Raw genomic sequence first — 21,741 nt, 5'->3', positions numbered from 1 at the left:
AGATCATTAACGAAAAATGCCATAACTGATAATCTTGGCCTGATATTTTTATTAGGTCTAATATCATTAGCTATTTTTGTTTTACAACGTAACCTGAAGCACACCTCCGGAAACACCCTTCCTTTCCTACATTTCCGCCTACTTCCCTCCTAAGTTTGTACAAAGAAGTAAAAAAAAAAAAACTAGAGGGACAAATGTGTTTCCACCTTAAAAAAAAAAGAGTAGGACCCAGGAGGGGAAAAGAGCCAGCATTTATGTTTCTGTCGGCCGGGACTGCATGTAAAACACTGGGACACGACCAAAAGGAAATTAACACACACAACGGACCTGCACAAGCATAAACGCTACAACATAGGCCACTTACGTACTTTAGGTTACGTCGTAGCAGCTGAAGTCCGAATCAGGGGTGAGCTGGAGGAGGAGGCTGGGGGAGAGGGAGGCCTGGGCTCCACTGCTCGAGATGCCGCCCCGGATAAGCGGAAGAAAATGGATGGATGTTTGTACTGTACTGTGTTGATGCGTGTCATGACTTGTAAAACAACGAGCATCGGTCATAATGCGCGGCACAATGCGTCACACTTAAGTTCATAGGCGTAGGAACCGGGGGGATGTCCCGGTTATATTGGAGACTGGCGCATTTGTCCTACCCAGAAAATTTTTTAACTCGCGTGCTTTTATTTTGAAAGCGCAACATAGCGTCATGCCGCTGGGCTGCCCCCGCCCCCCTCTGAACGGCTCGGAGTGTTTGGGAGACAGCGGCAGGAGTCAGAAACTCTCTGAATGAGGTAAAACGCTCTGTCGGGAATGTTACCATAAATATGGCTGTTTGTCAGTTTACTTTCATACAGAGGATAAAGTTTACTTACTGAACAAGAAGACAATTTGCAATGAATTTCAAATGAGAAGCGGAAAAATCATTTTGGCTCTTCTGCTTAGGCCAATGTTTTTAACCTTTTTTTTGGCTAAATGCAGGGCTGTAAAGAGGCACACAGCTTGTCTATTAAATGTGTGAGGTATCACTTTTATTATTTTCTTTTGGTTATTATTTTTATTGATATTTTTTTGATTTAGTAGATTAGAGTTTCAAACTGAATAGGCATATTTTAATAGCTGTTTTTTTTTTAACTTAAGGTTGATATTAAAAAGTGAATCATTTGTTCATTACATTATCTGTGAGGATTCTTTAATGTCAGAACGTTGTTTAAAGAACCAGTTCTGTTGCCAGTCAACCTACATAAATTTTTGACTATTATTAAATGTTTTCAACCAATAAAACATAAACTTTGCACTACTGTGCGTTACTTTTGTACTGAAATATTTAGCTTGCTAGTATATGAAGGAGTGTGAGGGCCACATTGAGAAAAAAAAATCATTTTGAGACTAAAGTCAAAATCGTTGGAAGTCGTCATTTCAAGTCAAATAACGGCCACAGCTGCTATACTCTCTACAAAATGCCTTGGGTAGAAACAACTTGATCAGCTGTGTTATTGTGTCTTGTGGTTCTGCATGTCCCCTCTGTACTGTACGAAGGTGCAGGCATCCTTCCATCTAACCGTTGCCAGTTTGTGTGGTTTTCCTTCTGAGCAGATGCAGCTTTCTGCACTCTCTCTTTAACATCCTCATACTTATCACTACATCGTGTTTATGTACAAAAAGAGAAATCATATCCTTGTTACTAAACCAAATCTAAAGTATAGTTTCACTAACTCATAATACAAGACATTCTGGAGGGTACAACAGACGTGTCGTGGCAGTTGTTTGACTTGAAGCAACTTTAATCTGCACATTTTGACTTTTTCTCAAAATTTTGAATTTATTCTCAGAATGCACAATTTATTTTGCACAATTTATTTTACTCCTTTGTACTAGTACCAGTGCGGCCAGCTGATAAAGTAAGCCCTCCAGCCTGGAATGACATGGTCATTATGCTTCATTAAAGACTCAAGCCATTTTGTTTGGTGGTTTGTCCAACATATACAGTATGTCAATTATACATGCAATAATATAGGTGTACACAACACTATTTTTCCAAGAAACATTTGAAGAAGGAGAAAGTAAAAGATCAAATAGCATTTTTTATGCTATTTTTATGTATTTACGGCTCTGTCAGGTTTCCGATATGTGTCCCCCCCAATAGTAAACTCCTTCCTACGCCCTTGCTTAAGTTGCAATTAATTGATTTTTTTGAATGTTATTTTACAATATTCAATGATGCTTGAACATCGTTTGCAGTAAAGTGTTTTCATATATTTAATATCAATTGATTTTAAGTTTTTTTTCTTCCTTGTTTGTAGTGTAACAAGCAGTGTTCACAATGCACGATACGCTGTGCCACACAGTTAAGCAGCATTTAAAGTGAGATTCATTATAGAAGAATGTGATTAATGGTTTCAAATGCCTTTGTGTAGACAGATTTTGACATTGTCCTTTAAACAGGCATAACATTTAATTTGATATCCAAGTGTTTCTTAGTCTTAGACTAGTCGGTTAGTCTAATTTTTTCCCCTTGTTTAGTCGACTAATAAATTGTCACCAGGAACATCCCTGCTTTGGACTGTGGGAGGAACCCGGAGTACCTGGGAAACCCCCACGTAAACACGGGGAGAACATGCAAACTCCACACAGAAAGGCCCGGGCCAAGAATCTGTGTTTAATTGTTGTTTCTGTTTGTTTTTTTCCTTTTTCTAGAGCTAGACGGACACTTTGAGAGCGGATTCTCTGTTAAAGTCATTCCTGACAGTTTTAAAGAGACTTGGATCTCCAACAAAACTAAATAAGTTCTTCTATTTGCCCATTTCCACCTCCCCAAGTCATTTTAGTGACAGGAAGAGAAACTGAAGGACAGACAGACAACATCACAGGGCGCTGTTCCTGTTCCATCTCAGGAATACTGCCAAGATATACAACCTTTCCCGACTCGCTCCGAAAAAACACTTTAATGCAATTTTCCTCGACTTCCCACAAAAATAAAGATAAGACAAGATCAGACGTGCAGCTACATACTTTCTGAGGTGTATGTGGACACATTTTTAGCCCCCCCCAACCCATGCACGCACACATGCACACACAAAAACGCACCCTCTCAAGGTCTACTGTGTTCATGTGTGCAGATTTCACTTATTCATGAACTTATAATATAAAAGACTTCTATTACAGGCTTTTATTTTCCATCCGTCCATTTTCTTCTGTTTAAACAGGGTCAGGTCACGGGGGCAGCAGCCTAAGTACGGAGACCCTACTTAGGATTTGCCACCCTGTAAAACCTAAGTGGGGGGGGGGGGGGGGGGGGGCAACAGGAGGAGGAGAGGTGAAGGAGCGCAGGGACGCCTAATCAGCGCCGTTCCTCCATTACTGATCATATCATATGCACAGCTGTTAAATACAGAATATGCCGACTAACATAATTTCCCTGCATCACTTTGCCCCCTCCCTAGTGCGGCACCAGTGGATAAGATAAGATAAAACTTCCCACGACGGGGAAATTTGCTTATTACAGCAGCTCAAGTACAGAGAACAAGGATGAAATATAATAAATGAAATAAAATAGAAAACACTATATACATAAGATATATATCAATGCACATATATATGAACACATATCCATCAAAACACTATATACAGATATCAGTTAATATTATTAACAATATTATCAGCTCATCCAGAATTCTGCTGTAAAGTGATGTAGGATACATTTTAGGGGTCTCCATATTCCTTTTTGACTGCAAATTAAAACCCAATTAAAACCCATTTTTACCAACAAATCACAGGGTTGAGCAGGTTCTGATGCAGGCTGTTCATTAGACATCTTAGTAGCACACAAATAGTTAAAAACACACAGACAGTAGCATAGTGAAGACTGAGATACACACACAGAATAACAGGAAAGAAGAAAGAACCTGTTGATCATGCCCCGGCTTCCTCATCACTCCCTCCGACCGAGGAGAGCCCGTGCTGAGATTAAGTGTGAGTCCAAATAAAATCAAACTGTCCAAATGATCCATGGCGATGAGCCAGCTCTGTTGCAAAAAGTTACTAGTTCTTAGAAATATACAAACACAAAAAAACAAAGGACAAAAAGTAAAAGCAAGAAGCCCTCCTGGGAGGTTGTGCCTTAGTAGTTGCTGGAAAAACAGACAACACGGACAAAGACGATAAAAGACTTAAATCTGCTAACGATATTCTACAAAGATACTCTTTCCCTTTCTTTGCCTAAGATTTATGCTGAGTCTGCACTTTGCAAGCATACATTAGAAACTGTCATTAATTCTACTGTCATTATCTGAAAAGGCACAAACATCCTGAAGCATCTTCAATACATCAACAAGACAGTAAGAAAAATTCATCACAATAATTGTCAGAAACAACATCCTTGCGGCCATCCTATGGTACTCCTGGAGAAGGATTTACAACTGCCCACACTTACACTGACCTGATATGAGGGAGAAAATGAGGCCCAATTTGCCCCTAGACTTGTTGCTTAGACAGATTTATACTTTCTTGATTTGCATTTCCAAAATCTTTGGCTGTGCTACATAAGCAAAGTAGCCTATGGCTAGGTCCACTGGACAGATTTATCCCTATAACCAGTATAAATCGAAAAATGGGCAAACAAGATGACTGGTGTCCTATACACGAACCCAAAAAGATTTTATGAGTGCAGTTTTATGAGCTGAGACCCCTAAGCATGAATTTGAATGAGCAACAGGTTCATCAGGGCTAGAGCAGAAGACGAGTATGCTTTGAGAGTGATCTGAGAGGGCCTGCTTGGCCACAACAGACTGTTAGGGAGGGGTAGCAGAGCTTCTGGTCCCTGAACACAAATAAGCGCAACTCAAAGAGGCCTCAAATCTTCCTGCTACTTTTAGACACGCAATATGCATTTATTACAGTGTAGAAGGCAGTTTAGTTGCAAATAAACAGAAGTAGGAATAATAACTTTAAGTATCAGCATTGGGTGTTAAAAATATTTCCCAACAGTGATAAAATGAAACAGAAAGCTCATCAGTCCAGTTTTTGTAGTTTTAGCTACACTGGCTTCTAATTTCCTACAGAACTGAAATCTTCAGCAATATTACATGACAGTAATTGTGTACAGACTTTGGACTCAATCTGCCTTGAAATTCATTAAAAATTTTCTGTGACCTCTTCAAGTATTTGCATGATAATGTAGTGATGATAATATATAATTTGCAACATTCCAACACCTCCACTGGACTGTGCAGTAAAATTGCAGGACAAAGACTTCCTCTGACATGTTTCTGGGTCACTCGGCACATGTACCGTAAAAAAATCAGAGTTTTCTGTGTCATGAAAGTAGCTCTATCTTTTTTACTTGGCTCACCATTGTATCACCATGGTAACTCATAATGACAACATAACCTGGTCAGGTGCAGGTTATGTTCAGAGTTTCGGTTTAAAATCTTCTGGAAGCGCCACATTTTCATTGAATCCTTTATCTGCAGCATGTTTTAAGTGTGATGTAGATTCTTTACTGTAGGAAAAGTGTACCTTACTAAAACCACTGAATGAAGCTCAGCTGTAAATTTGCAGCAGTGAAAACTGTGCATCAAATTGCCACTGGAAAATGCATGTATTCATTTGGTGATTTAGAAATTGTACAAATGTTTTTATACTTGATTCTGATCTGCTGCTGAGTCTCTTTCACTCTGCTGGAATTGCAGCTCCTTGAACACAGAACACACACCAAGAAAACCTGTTCAATCAGTCACTTTGATCTGCTGTATTACTTTGTTTTACTTTGCTGTGTTTAAAAATAACGAAGGATAAATTTAATTTGAATTGTGACTGAGTTTATTGATTAGTAATAAGAAGATGATTCTAGAAGAAATGTAAACACTACCAAATCCTGATGAGTCAGAAACATGTGGAAACATTAACATTTCTGAATTTGCCAGCTTGTAAATCCTTAAACACAAGAACACACTTGCAGTATATCAGACAGTACACAAGAAACATTAAGATGAATAATCCATCTCCAATAAATCACAGCAAAAACAAAAGCTGTTTTGATCCTGCTTACCTTTAACTAACATCCAGCTCTGTGGTGACTCTCTTCCTGAGTATCCACACTTGTAGAAACCTTCATCAGACTTTGACACTGCAGAGATGTTCAGCTCCTCTCGGGTATCATTTTGAATAAGTTTGTCATTGTGGTAGAAAAACACATTGGAAAGTATTTTTTGTGTCTTCAAACTGCAGCTCAGACTAACAGAAGCTCCTTCAGTCACAGGATGAACAGGACTCACCAGGATAGGAGCATCAGGATCATCTGTGACACAATCAAACACAATTGTTTCAGTCAGATCAGCTGGTGCAGACTTTTAGAAAAAGCTGACACACAATAATAAGAACAGATTGAACAAATGCTTTTCATCATGAAGATCTAATATCTGATCTTGAATATTTAAAAACTTCTGTATGTGTCAAGCAAATGACTTGTTTTTTACTAAATAATTTGTATAGAACTTAATTTGAATTGTGATCTGTGACATGAAAAATTTTGTTCAGATCACACATGAACACAAAAAATGTCCCTAAACCAAACCCTCATGACAATGAGGAAAAATATGAAAAAAAAATCATATTTAAAATAGGAAAATATGTGCCTGAGTAAAGATGATGATGATGATGATGATGATGATGATGATGATGATGATAGGCAGCTGCCTAAGTAGAGACACCCAGACCTCCCTCTCCCCAGCCACCTCCTCCCCAGGATAACCGGGGAACACTGAGGTGTTCCCAAGCCAGCCAAGAGATATAATCTCTCTAGCATGTTCTTGGTCTGCCTCAGAGCTTCCTCTCAGTAGGGTAGGACATGCCCAGAACACTCTTAACCCAAGAGGCACCCAGAAGGCATCCTAGTCAGATGCCTGAACCACATCAACTGGTTCATTTCGATGTGCAGGAGTAGTGGTTCTACTCTGAGCCCCTATTGGATGACTGCACTCTTCACCCCATCTCTAAGGGAGACGCCAGCCACCCTTCATGGGAAGCAAATTTCACTGCTTGTTTCCGTGATCTTGTTCTTTTGGGTAGTACCCAAAGCTCGTGAACATAGGTGAGGTTGGGGGCATAGATTGACCGGTAAATCGACAGCTTCACTTTTATGCTCAGCTCTCTCTTCTCCATGACAAACTGGTGCACCGTCTCCACGATTGCAGCCGCGTTCCTAGTTTGTTCATCTCATGCATCCTGACTCCAAGTTACTCTCACTTCCACTCTTCCAGCTCCTTAGAAAGGAGAGTTTGTCACACTTCTCACCTTCCAGAAGAGACTGAGGATTGTGATCCCCTGATTGTCGGAGAATGTTCTCCCGTCCCCCTTCTTGAAGATGCAAACTACCACCCCACTGCCTCAGATCTCCATGTGATGTTGCAGGGGCGTGTCAATTAAGACAGCCCTACTGCTGGTACCTGTCAGTTACCTCTACAGGCTATCAAAGCCCAATAGGACTCCTTCTTCAGTTTGATGGCTCCCTTCACCTCTGGTGTCCACCATCTGGTTCGGGGATTACCACCATGGCAGGCATCAACCATCTTGGAGCCACAGCTCTGTGCGGTGGCCTCAACAATTGAGGTGCAGAACATGGTCCATTCAAACTCAATGTCCTCAGCCTCCCTCAGAATGCTGTTGAAGTGCTGCCTGAGGTGGGAGTTGAAGATCTCGTGGATTGGGGCCTCCACCAGGTGTTCAACACATGGCATGAGCTCTGAAACCAGTCTTCTGGTGAGGGCTGGACTCTGTTGTTGGCAATCGAAAACAGAAAAATACCTACAACACAGACTAAAACTTGACAACGCGACTCCAGGAACACAGGGGAGGTGAAATGAACCAAAAATTCAAGAAATTAAATATAACCTTTAAGGAAGCTCAAAAGCTAAATACAAAATGCAAAAACACTGGGTCAGAGACCGAGGAACATGACAGAAAGTTTGCTGCTCTGAACGATGTATAAATTCTGCATTTGCTGTTGCACTTGGCAAATTTTGGTAAGTCAGTCTAAAAGACTGAATGAAATAACCAAGAGTGTTATCCTGCTTTAGTAAGACGACTAAAATTGTCTGAAATATTCATTTTGCCACATAGAATTACTTCACATACAGCAAAGCTGGGACTAATGCTCATGTGGCATCTAAATCATTAAAATACAAGAAAAAGTATAATAACATACCCTGTACAGTGATGCTGACTGCACTGCTGAACTCTCCTGATCCAGACTCACACCAGTACACTGCAGTATCTGACTGTGATGTGTTGATGTTACATGTGGATCCAGTCATTGTCCTACAGTCAGAGGTCAGTCGGCCGTCCTCAGTGAACTTCTTCACTCTCCACTCAGCAGAGTTTCCCTCACAGGTCAGTGAGACAGAGTCAGAGGTGAAGTGTTGCACTCTGTCAGGACTCACTGTGAGAGACGCTGCTGAATGAACATCTGGAAACATGCAGGGAGGAGACAAAGCTCAGAGATGTTAGGATTAAAATATCACAGTGAAAATGTTCATTTGCTTCCTGAAGATCAGAGATAATATTTCAACAAACTATATTACTAATAAATAACTACTGTTTCTTGCTTGAAAGCAAGATATCCTTTAAATATGTTTAAAATGTTGATAGATTCAATTATCATTCCTTTTGTCTGGGCTGGTAAACATCCTCGAAGCTCAAAGTCACGCCTTCAGAAACCTACTGCTGAGAGTGGCTTCGGCCTCCCTGTTTTTCACCATTATTATTGGGCCTGTAATGCCAGAGCCTGGGTTTTTTTGGAGTCATGTCTATTTGGGGGATAAAGAGGTGGATCACTGTTGCCTTATTGGCCGCTGAATGAAAATCTTGCCTCCTTAGCACTTACAAGTTCCTCTCTAGCCGCTGCTCTGTTTTCCAATCTCTCTTTATCTTTCCAACAACTGAAGGACAATTTTGTTCTAAAAAATTCACTCATGATTCTCAAGCAGATAAAGATGGTTCTGAATCTCCCTGGCTTCTCTATTTATGCTCCCATTTATCAGAACTCAGCATTTAAACCAGGTACAACGGATGTAGTCTTTAAGCACTGGCTAAATAAGGGCTTGGCTGTTATTAACGATCTATACATTAGTAATCACTTTGCATCCTTTATGCAACGCCAATCAAAATTTGGTCTCCCTTCTAGCCACTTCTTCACATATTTGCAAATTCGTAACTTTGTCAGACAGCACTTCCCCCACTTTGATAGCCTACCTGAGCAGCACAGCTTTTATGAGCTTATAAAAAAGCCCCCTACCTCTAAACAGTTAATTTCTCATTTTGTCAGTCTTTTCAGTTTGTCCCCTCCCTCTAACCATATAAAAGATGCCTGGTCTTTTGACATACTCGGTGAAATTTCAGATGAGCTGTGGGATAAGAGTCTGTCGAGAATCAAATCCTGTTCCATCAATTCTCGACTGCAACTTATTCAACTCAAAGTTGTCCACAGGTTGCACTTTTCTAAAACCAAACTTAAACTATTTCCGTGTGTCTCCCCAATTTTAGATGATGGGACTCTGGGCCACCTTTTTTGCTCCTGCCCTAAACGTACGGACTTCTGGTGCAAGATATTTCAATTTTATAGTAATGTTTATGGCAGACATCTGACTCCTGACAACCATTTGATTATTGCTCTAATTTTTCTCTTACTCTTCCCACGTCTCTACAGCAGGCTCTTATGTTTGGTTTGGTGGTCGCAAAGCGGGTTATTCTGAGGGGAAGCAAATCCTCAGCCCTCAAATGATACATGTAGCTGATGCTATGGTGGTCTGTGTGGGTTGCCGTAGTGACAGGAAGTAGGAATATGCTACGAGATTTTATTCACTAATTTTGGTTTAATAATGGCACAATTATTTTATAACAATAAGTTACATGGCATTTCAGTTAATGTTTTTTGTAAAATTACCGGTGCTTAAAAGAAAACTATATTTGTATTAAGTCATGGAATTGCATGACCCGGAAGTGTGTGTTGTCAGTAACGGGAGAGAACGGACACAAGAGAAGTCAGAGAGAAACGAAATCGTCGATAAAAGACTCAAATCTGCTAACGATATTCTACTACTGGTCAACAGGCGCACACGGTAATGATTATTTGCAATGCTGTTAATATTTGTTACAACTGAAATGTGTGATTTATGTTTAATATGAATCTGAGAGTTTGAACGAAACCATTTTGTCCTTTATTTTAGTTTTCACGGTGTTTCAGGTGTTCCATTGATGATCCGTGCATCTTTTATGACCTGTAAAAGAAATAAATGTCTGTGGACATCAGTACGAAGTGTGAAGTCCTTTTGAGCAGACCAGAGTAGCTACAATACAGTCTCCTGTATTTATCTTGAAGAGATCTGATACTCTTTGTCAAACACTCAGCATTAGTTCCTTGATTTGTGGGGTCGTTTCAATAGGTATATACAAAGTAATGCTTAAAGGATTATCCTGACCATTTGGATCTGTTTTCTTTTTTTTTATAGTGCACTGTCATTGCTGCTCTAACTGCCTGTTGTCCCTTGTGTCTCTGTCTCCTGCTTTATTTTTTAATGTTTTGTTTTTTCATCTGTATTGATTATTTAATTCTGAGAAATTATAAATAACGTATTTAAAAATATGTTTTAACTGTTTAGCACATTTTGAATAAATATCATCTCTTATTAGTGAAATGAGAATAAATCTTCTTTCTACTTTTGTCAGAGCTGTTAACCTGCCTGCTGACTCCTTATTAACTGTAACCACTAAAAGTGTTTCATTGATGCAAATCCAGTTTGTCCAGTAAGTAAAAATAATGACATACAGTAAAAGTACTCTTTTTTTCATATCACTTTTAAAAAATAAAAATAAATAAAGAAATTCAGTTTGATCTCAGAGCGAAAGGAAAAGATGTGTACAGGCATTTTATCATCAATCTAATTTCCAATTAGATTTTAATGAGCTGAATATTTGTGAAAAATTGATGGATAAAAATGATGACATAACATCAGCTTATTGAAAGGACAGAGAAAAACAAACTGACCTGCAGACCAGACAAACTTTGGTTCACTGTGATCAGTGTGATACTCTGGGTCTCCTCTTCCAGCTCTACACACATATCCTGCTGTGTGTGTCTGTCCATCAATGATGTAGGAGTCCTGTGCAGTCCCACTGCCATCAGGTAGCAGCTCATAACTGTAGGATTTCTCTGATAGATCAGGAACAGCTTTATACCAGTAGAAGCTCCATCCTGCAGACGGATGTTCAACCTCACAGTTCAGAGTTACTGAGGCTCCAGGACTCAGCCATGATGGAGACACAGTGAGGACAGGACGGGGTTCTAGTGGGAAAACAGTTTTCTCAGAAAGCACCTGCACAGTATTGTCTCCAAATGTCTCACGAAATTTAAGACTGAAACAATTTACACATTTAAAAATCTCTAATCTCAACATGTACTAACAAAAACACATTTTTACAGCCTGTTTATATTCTCAGGTTAAAGGAGCTTTGACTCTACTTACTGTCAGAAACTGTCAGTGTGACTGAATCACTCCACTCTGTTTTTTTATGCTGTGAACTTTTCATTCGGCCCTTACAGTGATAGTTTCCACTGTCAGCTGTTAAAGCAGATTCAATCCTGTATTCATTTTGATTTTCAGGTTTTCTGTAGCTGTTTCTTTCCCATTCATAATCCCACTCAGTGTCTCCTCCATGGATCTCACATCTGACAGTGATCGTCTCTCCTCTGTATATCTCAGTCCAGTTTGGATGCAGAGTCACAACAGCTTTGTTTGAGACTGTTAATGTTCAAGAAAGAACAACAAGAACACATGAATGCTGAAAATATTCAATTTAAGACCAGACATCTGGTGGGAAACACATCAGCTTCCTAAATCATAAATTATTTAACAATGTGTTAAATTTGAACTCACCAGTTTTCCCAATCCTGACTGACTGACTGTCCTCTGTGTAGTAAACTGGGTCTCCTCTTCCTCCTCTGCACCTGTAGAGTCCTTCCTGTGAGACTCTGATTTGTCCATTTGAGAGGAAAACTGCATCTTGTGTGGTCAGAGGTTCAGAGTGTTTCTCATCTCTGTACCAGTAGTATTTCCATCCAGATGATGATGATGATGGTTTCACAGAGCAGCTCAGGGTCACACTGCCCCCTACTGGAACAGCAGTGTTATCAGCTCTCAGTTCAGCCTTTGGTTTATCTGCAGTTCAGTTTAGAACAAGAACAGTACAAGAAAATGAATCAGAACAATTTAAAGAACTGCATGGAAATATGAAAATAATAATAACAACTAAACCCTGATGGTGGAGCTGCAATAAATATAAATATATAAATATTTACTTTCCTAAACCTTTAATGAATTATTTGCATTTCAAATTTTTATCATGAAATTAAATATGAATGACTTTACACACTAGTAAAGTGTGACATCCACAGAGGTTTCAGGGCTCTGTACTACAAAGTGAGTTCAGCATACTCAGCCTATCTTTCAGTTATCTGGATTCACTCATCCTAACACCAGTTTCACCTGTGCAGTCACATAAAAGAGGTGGCCTTGGCAGCATCTTTTTTTTTTTTTTTAAAGCCTGTCATGTCTGTCAGTTTTCGCAATCAGAATGATGAGCTGAATGCACTGGTGTACCATAAGTTTTCTATAGGCTATTCTTGTTAATGATTGTATTTTTATTTTATTTTATTTTTTCATGCCAGGCCTGACAGGCAGGAAGTAAGGGGTAAGAAGAAGAGGGATAAAGAGAAAGAGAGAAGGAAAGAAAAAAAAGGGGGAGAAAACAGAAAAATAGATAACAGATGTAGATACTTATACATACACATATTCATATGTCTATACACGTGCATATACACAATCTAGCTGTGGTTTGTAGTAATGTGTGTGTGTGTGTGTGTGTGTGTTTCTCTGTCATGGAACATAATAATGAGGGCAAGAAGTTGCAACCATGCCCCTCAGGATCCAGAGGAAGGACACAGGGGACCTGGGCAATCCACAGCCCATCAGGAGCTCAGAAGACCTGAGGCCACACATCCTGATGGTAACCACGTGTACACCCCAGAGGAGGAAGGAGGGAGACCCTAGATGGAGCCTCCATGGTCAATGGGCAAGAGCCCAGAGAGCCAGAGGCCCCTGAGGCCCCAGGCGCCTGAGAACCACCCAACAGCAGGCAACACCCAGGCCACAACCGCAAAGGGGGCGGGCCAAAAGCCATACCAAGACATCCAGCCATGCACCCTGGGACCAACACGCACCCACATCCCAGGGATGGCAGTGACATCCAGTGGGGACCAGCAGGGAGTGGTATGGAGGGGTGACTCCCGCCCTCCGCAACCATGTCCCACAGGAGTCAAAGCTCAGCAAGCCCCAGACCCAGGGGCAATTGTCCATACACACACACGCACGGCAGTCACACACTCATGCACACACACACACACACACGGACCTTACATGGACACTAAGTGTGGGCGAGTGGGTACCAGCACAGAGCCAGCGGTAACCCAGGGAAGCAGCCAACCAATCCCCAAACCACTAGCCAGTCCCTACCCCAGGCAGGGTGCATGAAACCAGGGTGTGGGAAGATCTGCCCACCCCCTCCTCCCACACAAAGTGTTTGGGGTGATGTGTTGGGTGTATGTGAGTGTACAGTACGTGGTGGGAAGAATGTGTGACTGTGTAAAAGCTTGGCAGCATCAGAGGAGTTTCATGGGTCACATGACTCTTTTTCCACAGTAAATGCCCCCTATGAGTGCCATCTACTGTAATCAGAGACATTCTCATGATAAATCCATCCATCCATGATTAAAAATCTCTACCAGTGAAATGCAACACTGTCACAAAAAAGACATGATTAATGCTGCAGAAAATCATTACTGTAGTGATTTAGTGCACAAATTACAATATTTAAATTATTTTGATTACAGTAAATAATTTTAACAATAAATTTGCTGTTTATTTCTAAGATGATGGCGGCTGCACATTTAAACATTAAAGGTCACTGACCCACAGCCTGATGAAGGAGACGTGGAAATCACTTTGTCAGCAGATTAAAATGAAATTAATGTGATTGATCAGGTTTTCTTGGTGTGTGTTCTGTGTTCAAGGAGCTGCAATTCCAGCAGAGTGAAAGAAACTCTGCAGCAGATCAGAATCAAGTATGAAAACATTTCCTAAACCACCAAATGAATACATGCACATTCCAGTGATGATGTGAACAGTTTGTACTTCATTCATGGTTTTAGGCATTAAGCCACAAGCTGCACATATCAAATATATTCACCCAGCAGATAATTTATTTTGTGCTAAAAACATGCTATAAATAAAAGAAATCTTGGCACTTCCAGACAATTTTAAACTGAAACTCTGAACATAACCTGCTCCTGACAGTTTTACTTTTTATTCTTTCAGCTGCAGACTCTCTGCTGTTTAAGGATAAAGATTAAATATAAAAACAAATTCAAACATAGGCTCAGTCTACATACAAATTTGATATGAGGTCAGAAACACACTGTAGGTGTCCTTTTTGAGGATCATATATTAACGCTTAGAGAAGAATAAAACTGTAGTAAAATTGTTTGCTGCCAACAGAAAAAGATATCAAGGAATAAAGTTGCAGCTGAGAATCTCTGTTTCCTACTGATGTTCATCAGGGAAACACAAAGATATTAGATGCTATTAAAAAATGCTTTAGGCACCAGGGTGACTCAGTGGGTGAGCAGCCAACCATGGCTGTGGTGCAGGCAGCCCAGGTCTGAGTCTGACCCTTGGCCCTTTGCTGCTTGTCTTCCCCTTTCTCTCTCTTCACTGTACACTATCTAAAGAAGACCAAAAGAATCTTAAAAGAAACAAACAAATTTTGGATCCACACACAAAGTTCAGAGATCTCAGGAATGGTGACACTATTGTCCAAAGACGTGATTGGTCAGTAGCAGTCATTTCATGCCCGCTAATTGCTAATCTTGAAAATAACTCGCTCTGGAGCAGGTTAGGTTCACAGCACGAGTTCCCATAGCAATGTACAAAAGTAAGAAGTGATCCATCTTTGTAGTACAGAAACCCAGAGTTAACCCTGAAGTTACCTGGATAAAATCCTGCTTCATAGCACAGACTTCAGGTTTGTTTCATTACAAACATACATGCTAAAAACAGCTGAACTGAATGCATCATAATACACTGCAGAAAAATGTAAAACTCCACACATGCAGCCACATAAGAAAGAAAATATTTAGACTTTAATACTCAGAAGAGCAATCAGTGAATTGAAGATCTAATTCACCAATTTAGATAAAACATAATCTGGATGAAAGATCTCCAACTTACATGATACAGTCAGTCTGATGGTATCACTCCACCATGTTATCAAATAGTCCCTTCTGCCCCGGCATCTGTATCCTCCACTGTCAGACTCAGCAGCTCTGCTGATTCTGTATTCATTGGATGTTGGAGGTGTGTTTAACTTGGCTGGACTCCATTCATACGTCCACTGAGTTCCTCCCTGAATCTCACATCTGACAGTGACTGTCTCACCGCTGAATATCTGAGTCCAGGATGGCTGCAGGATCACAGTGGGCTTAATGGGATCTGTTCACATAAGAAGAATAGAAAAAAATTTATTGTCGCTGAAAAAACAATGTTAAGAACAATATTAAAACAGTGACATGCAATTTAGCATCCTCTCTAGGCAACGGTTAAAAAGACAAAAACTGTTCATATACAAAAACAAATATAAAATAAATCAAAAACTATTAGCACTGAAAGAAAATATGCACAAGCTTGAGATCTGAAAATTGAAAATATCTGATCAGGAGACACATAACAACCTAAAAAATCAAGAACATAAACTTCTTGGCAGACTGAACAATGGCACACATACACAGACAAACCCACAATATACTTCAACTTCAAATGAAAGTGTTTAGTAAAATGTTCCAGTATTTCCTTTACTCAGTTTTCTTTTCTCTAGAGTCTATAAATTACACACTTTTCATTAGTTGGAATAATTCTGCTTTAACCTCAGACAGACATTATTAGGTGAGTTTGAGATGAAAAAGCATTTCAACAGAAAATATCTGAAAAGTGAAATTCAGATCCAGATCTCCAAATTAAAAGTTCAGTTTTTACTTGGATCCCTCCATGAAGAGAGACTGCAGCAGGATTACTGGGCTGTGAGGTCTGAGTATGAATCATAATTCATTTGCAGTTGTTCAAGTTGTACAATGAGAAATGACAGTTTGGGGGATATTTCCTATTTTCATTGTCCTGCTTGTGTTGATGCAAATGTATGTATGACTTGTTGTATTGTACGTCATGTGTGAGTTAATTTTTCAAAGTCTGCTTAAACAATGTGCAAACTTTGTCTGTCTTATTGTTGCTTTGAACTACAATAGAAATTAAGCAGCTGCCTTCAAAGCAAACACTAAAAAGCACTAAAGGAAGTAAAAAGTATGAACAAACACAGTTTGCCATTCAGATTTTTGGAGAGAAAAATGAAACTAGACTAAAAAAAACAAAAGAAAAAAAGACATTTAATCAGAATGCAGTTTGACGGAGCTACCACGATATATTTGGTGTGAACAATCAAATGCAATGACCTTATGAAACATTAAATGAAACTGTGTGATTGCATTCAGGAGACCCTCCAGTCACTGGAGGGTCTTTATGTCTTTATTGTGAAATAGACTTTAAAAACTTAATTTCATGCTCTTGTGCAATGAATTGTTGAACAAACTGTTGATATTCTGAATGTTGAAACATATTAGAGACTAATTAATCTTTAATTAATCAGAGCACAAAATATCCTTTGCTATGACAGTCATGAGGTGACCTGCTTGGTGTACTTTAGCTTACTGGATTACAAAATAAAGACCTAATCTCAGTCTACAGAGGTGCTATATAAGCCTCATTACAAACAAATGGAAGCCTGTCAAATAGTTTTTGTTTCTTTCTGCTGGTGATATATTAGATATACTGTGCTAGAACAGTCATGTTGGGCCTGTTGGCTGAACATCTGTATTTGACAGCAAATGCCAAGGTCAGACAGCCAGCAGAGACAATATTGCTCCAGTAATTTAATTTATTAATTAATACATTTCATATTAAATGAGTGAAATAAAGTCTGGTGCTCTGTGAAGTGGTTGATATAAATTGTCATGGCTGCATCAACACATTGATAAGTTATGTCCAAACAGTGTAAATCTGTTGTGCTTTGATATTAAGTAACATAAAAACTCTGAAACTGCCCCCCCACCCCCACCCAGATGCAACAAAACCAACATTTCAGGACCTAAAAGATCTGATTGGCTGATCTGGAATCGCTGTTATGCATAATACCATCAGACTGGGAAGAACAAGTCTGCGATTCAAAAACAAAAAAGAAAAGAAAAACAAATGTTAAAGAGATTAAATCAGTTCTCAGAACTCCAGATCTTGAAGCACGGCATATAAAAATTATAAAAAAAATTTGAATTATCTTCAATATTTGGGCAATTCGCTCATTTATGTGGTTTAGCTCATCTCAATTTTTGCTGCCTGCAACGCGTTTCAAAAGGTGCAACTTTTATTTTGAAGGCAGACTGTCTCTGTTTCTGGTTTATTTGCTTATTACATTTTCATCAATCAAAAACGGGGAACTGCCATTTCTCATTCTAAAACTTCAACAACTGCAAATAAATTATACTTCATACACGGAGCTCATAAACACTGTGTTGAACTCCAGGAACCTTTGTGTAGTTGTTGCTTAAATGTTTCTTTCTACACGTTTTAAAACTCCATGAAAGATTTAATTTGGGAACTTGGAGAGTCCATCCTCCCAATCACACAATTTAAAGAAAGTGGATCCTTAACAAAATTAAACGGATTCTTCCGTTTGCCCATCTGTCCACAATATGTTACTGACAGACAAAGAAACAGATCACAGCTTGATCTGCCTCAAGGGAGAAAAATAATACTAAACTCACCAGTTTGCTCCACAGTGACTTCATTGCTGTCCTCAGAGAAGAAAGCTGGATCTCCTCTCCCTCCTCTGCAGTGGTACAGACCTCCTCGTGAGACTCTAATAAATCTGTTTGCTTCATTTACTCTCATGAACTGATCTGGATAAATGACTGAACGATATCTGAACCAGTCAAACTTCCAGCCAGCAGAGCCCTCCACAGAGCAGCTCAGTGTCACGCTGCCCCCTGCTGGTATGACCTTTGACCTTAGTGCTGTCAGTGTGGCTCTGGGTTTACCTGCTGTTGAGTTTACAGGAAAAACTTCATTAGATTGTCACTTGTTTCACTTTACACATTCACTCAGTCATTTAGCTTCTTGCAGCAAAGAGAAAATATTTAGCTGCCTGTGACACATGAGACCACATGTGTCAGACTCAAGGCCCGCGGGCCAAATCCGGCCCGCGAGATGATTTCATATAGCTATTATATATAGCTATAGCTATTAATGGCCAACGGTAAACAGCGCTCCCACCATTTATACTACAAATCCCACAATGCACCGCAACAGCTGCTGCAGGCCAAGACCTGTGCGGTAACCCATTTGTGTTGCCAATGACTCACAGCAGACAGCACTTTTTACAGTGACATTTAAGCTAGCCCTACCTCCAAAAATAGCCAAATGAAAAGTGCAGGTGGGAGGCAGAGGACCTGATCGCTGACATCGGAGGTAAACCGTGTGTCTCTTTTCCCCACCTGCGATGTGTGGGGAAAAGAGCGGATTGGTGGGACAGTTATGGGAGAAGATGCAGAGGGAGACCTGCACAGGTGACAGTGCATCACTGCTCACACACCAGGAAACGCTGCGCAGCAAAGTCCCGAAGACACAACGCGTCATTAGCACCGTAACACAGACAGTGCGGGCGATCGTCGCTGAGCCACCCGTTACGTGCCCTTACCTGGTGAACAGCTGTTTACACTCAGTGTTTCACCGCTAATCAAAGGAATTTTGAATTACCGTGGAAGGAGAACTGCAGCATATTTACAGCGAGCCTACTCGCCCACATCAGTGTTCATTAATGTCCATCATTATCTTTGTCATTTGGCTACGACAGTAAAATCCAATCAAATACAAAAGCAGCATTTAACACACTGTTTGAAAACAGGGAGATTCACAGCACTGTAGGTACTGTTTCTGTTATTGTTAGAGCGCTGTGACCATCAGTCATCAGTGACGTGGTTCCCACACTCAGGTTTATGTCATTCTCCATCATTTTATATTTCACTTACAATCATGTGTACAACTGGTCCACAGAGAAAAGAGAAATTTAAACTGGAGGCTCATCACTCATCTACAGATTTGTACCCAGCTCACCTATAATGACTGTCTGCACCAAAACACAAGAGAAGCCAGAAGCAAAGAAACAGGTTTGAGAGAAAACCTCAACAATCAGAGAGGCTAACAGACTCCAATAAAGTCTGCAGGAAAATAAGGACACACACGAGTCTGTTAAGTTTTTATCAGCTGACAAAAAGATGCATCACGTGTTCCTCATGAGACCAGACTCTTTAACTACGATCTGAACAAACTGAAACCCTTTGAGATTCATTTAAACACAAATGAAAGAAACAACACAGAAACTGTTTGAAAGCCTGAACACAATAGTTTCTGTGGTAGAAAACAACACATATGTGCAGCAAAATGATCCTTTACAGAGTGAAATAGACAGCGGTAAATTAAGAATAAATAAATAAGTGGATGTGGTGGAGCAGCTGAGACAGATTCAGCATTTCCTCTCACATGTATCAGAGCTGCACAGCAGAGAAGTTACTCTGATGGGTTTTGTTCTTTCAGGAAGTTTCACTGTGAATGTTTGTATTTAAAAATCTGCTTTTCAGTTATTTTAATGTCAGAATAAAAACAAAACATTTTACTGAGCAGCAGGAAGGACAGACAAAATGTGGCAAAAAGATTTTTTTTAACCTATTTGGATAAAACAGATAATCTGGATGAAAGATCTCCAACTTACATGATACAGTCAGTGTGATGTTATCACTCCACCTTGTTAACAAATAGTCCCTTCTGCCCCTGCATCTGTATCCTCCACTGTCAGACTCAGCAGCTCTGCTGATTCTGTATTCATTGGATGTTGGAGGTGTGTTTAACTTGGCTGGACTCCATTCATACGTCCACTGAGTTCCTCCCTGAATCTCACATCTGACAGTGACTGTCTCACCGCTGAATATCTGAGTCCAGGATGGCTGCAGGGTCACAGTGGGCTTAATGGGATCTGTTCACATAAGTAGAATAGAATAGAATAGAATAGAAAAAAATTTATTGTCGCTGAAAAAACAATGTTAAGAACAATATTAAAACAGTGACATGCAATTTAGCATCCTCTCTAGGCAACGGTTAAAAAGACAAAAACTGTTCATATACAAAAACAAATATAAAATAAATCAAAAACTATTAGCACTGAAAAAAATATGCACAAGCTTGAGATCTGAAAATTGAAAATATCTGATCAGGAGACACATAACATCCTAAAAAAATCAAGAACATAAACTTCTTGGCAGACTGAACATTGCACACATACACAGACAAACCCACAATATACTTTAATTTAAAACATTTCAACTTCAAATGAAAGTGTTTAGTAAAATGTTCCAGTATTTCCTTTACTCAGTTTTCTTTTCTCTAGAGTCTATAAATTACACACTTTTCATTAGTTGGAATAATTCTGCTTTAACCTCAGACAGACATTATTAGGTGAGTTTGAGATGAAAAAGCATTTCAACAGAAAATATCTAAAAAGTCAAATTCAGATCCAGATCTCCAAATTAAAAGTTCAGTTTTTACTTGGATCCCTCCATGAAGAGAGACTGCAGCAGGATTACTGGGCTGTGAGGTCTGAGTATGAATTATAATTCATTTGCAGTTGTTCAAGTTGTACAATGAGAAATGACAGTTTGGGGGATATTTCCTATTTTCATTGTCCTGCTTGTGTTGATGCAAATGTATGTATGACTTGTTGTATTGTTCGTCATGTGTGAGTTAATTTTTCAAAGTCTGCTTAAACAATGTGCAAACTTTGTCTGTCTTATTGTTGCTTTGAACTACAATAGAAATTAAGCAGCTGCCTTCAAAGCAAACACTAAAAAGCACTAAAGGAAGTAAAAAGTATGAACAAACACAGTTTGCCATTCAGATTTTTGGAGAGAAAAATGAAACTAGACTAAAAAAAACAAAAGAAAAAAAGACATTTAATCAGAATGCAGTTTGACGGAGCTACCACGATATATTTGGTGTGAACAGTCAAATGCAATGACCTTATGAAACATTAAATGAAAGTGTGTGACTGCATTCAGGAGACCCTCCAGTCACTGGAGGGTCTTTATGTCTTTATTGTGAAATAGACTTTAAAAACTTTGATTAATTTCATGCTCTTGTGCAACTGTTGATATTCTGAATGTTAAAACATATTAGAGACTAATTAATCTTTAATTAATCAGAGCACAAAATATCCTTTGCTATGACAGTCATGAGGTGACCTGCTTGGTGTACTTTAGCTTACTGGATTACAAAATAAAGACCTAATCTCAGTCTACAGAGGTGCTATATAAGCCTCATTACAAACAAATGGAAGCCTGTCAAATAGATTTTGTTTCTTTCTGCTGGTGATATATTAGATATACTGTGCTAGAACAGTCATGTTGGGCCTGTTGGCTGAACATCTGTATTTGACAGCAAATGCCAAGGTCAGACAGCCAGCAGAGACAATATTGCTCCAGTAATTTAATTT

General features: G+C 39.5%; 1 pseudogene; it reads right to left on the bottom strand.

The window, feature by feature from the left end:
- The window catches only part of LOC115777559 (obscurin-like), a 698,358-nt pseudogene that overhangs the window by 464,456 nt on the left and 212,161 nt on the right, over positions 1-21,741 (bottom strand).

The sequence above is a fragment of the Archocentrus centrarchus genome, unplaced genomic scaffold (assembly GCF_007364275.1).
Source record: "Archocentrus centrarchus isolate MPI-CPG fArcCen1 unplaced genomic scaffold, fArcCen1 scaffold_57_ctg1, whole genome shotgun sequence".
Classification (NCBI taxonomy): Eukaryota; Metazoa; Chordata; class Actinopteri; order Cichliformes; family Cichlidae; genus Archocentrus; species Archocentrus centrarchus.
This window is presented reverse-complemented; position numbering and strand designations above follow the sequence as displayed.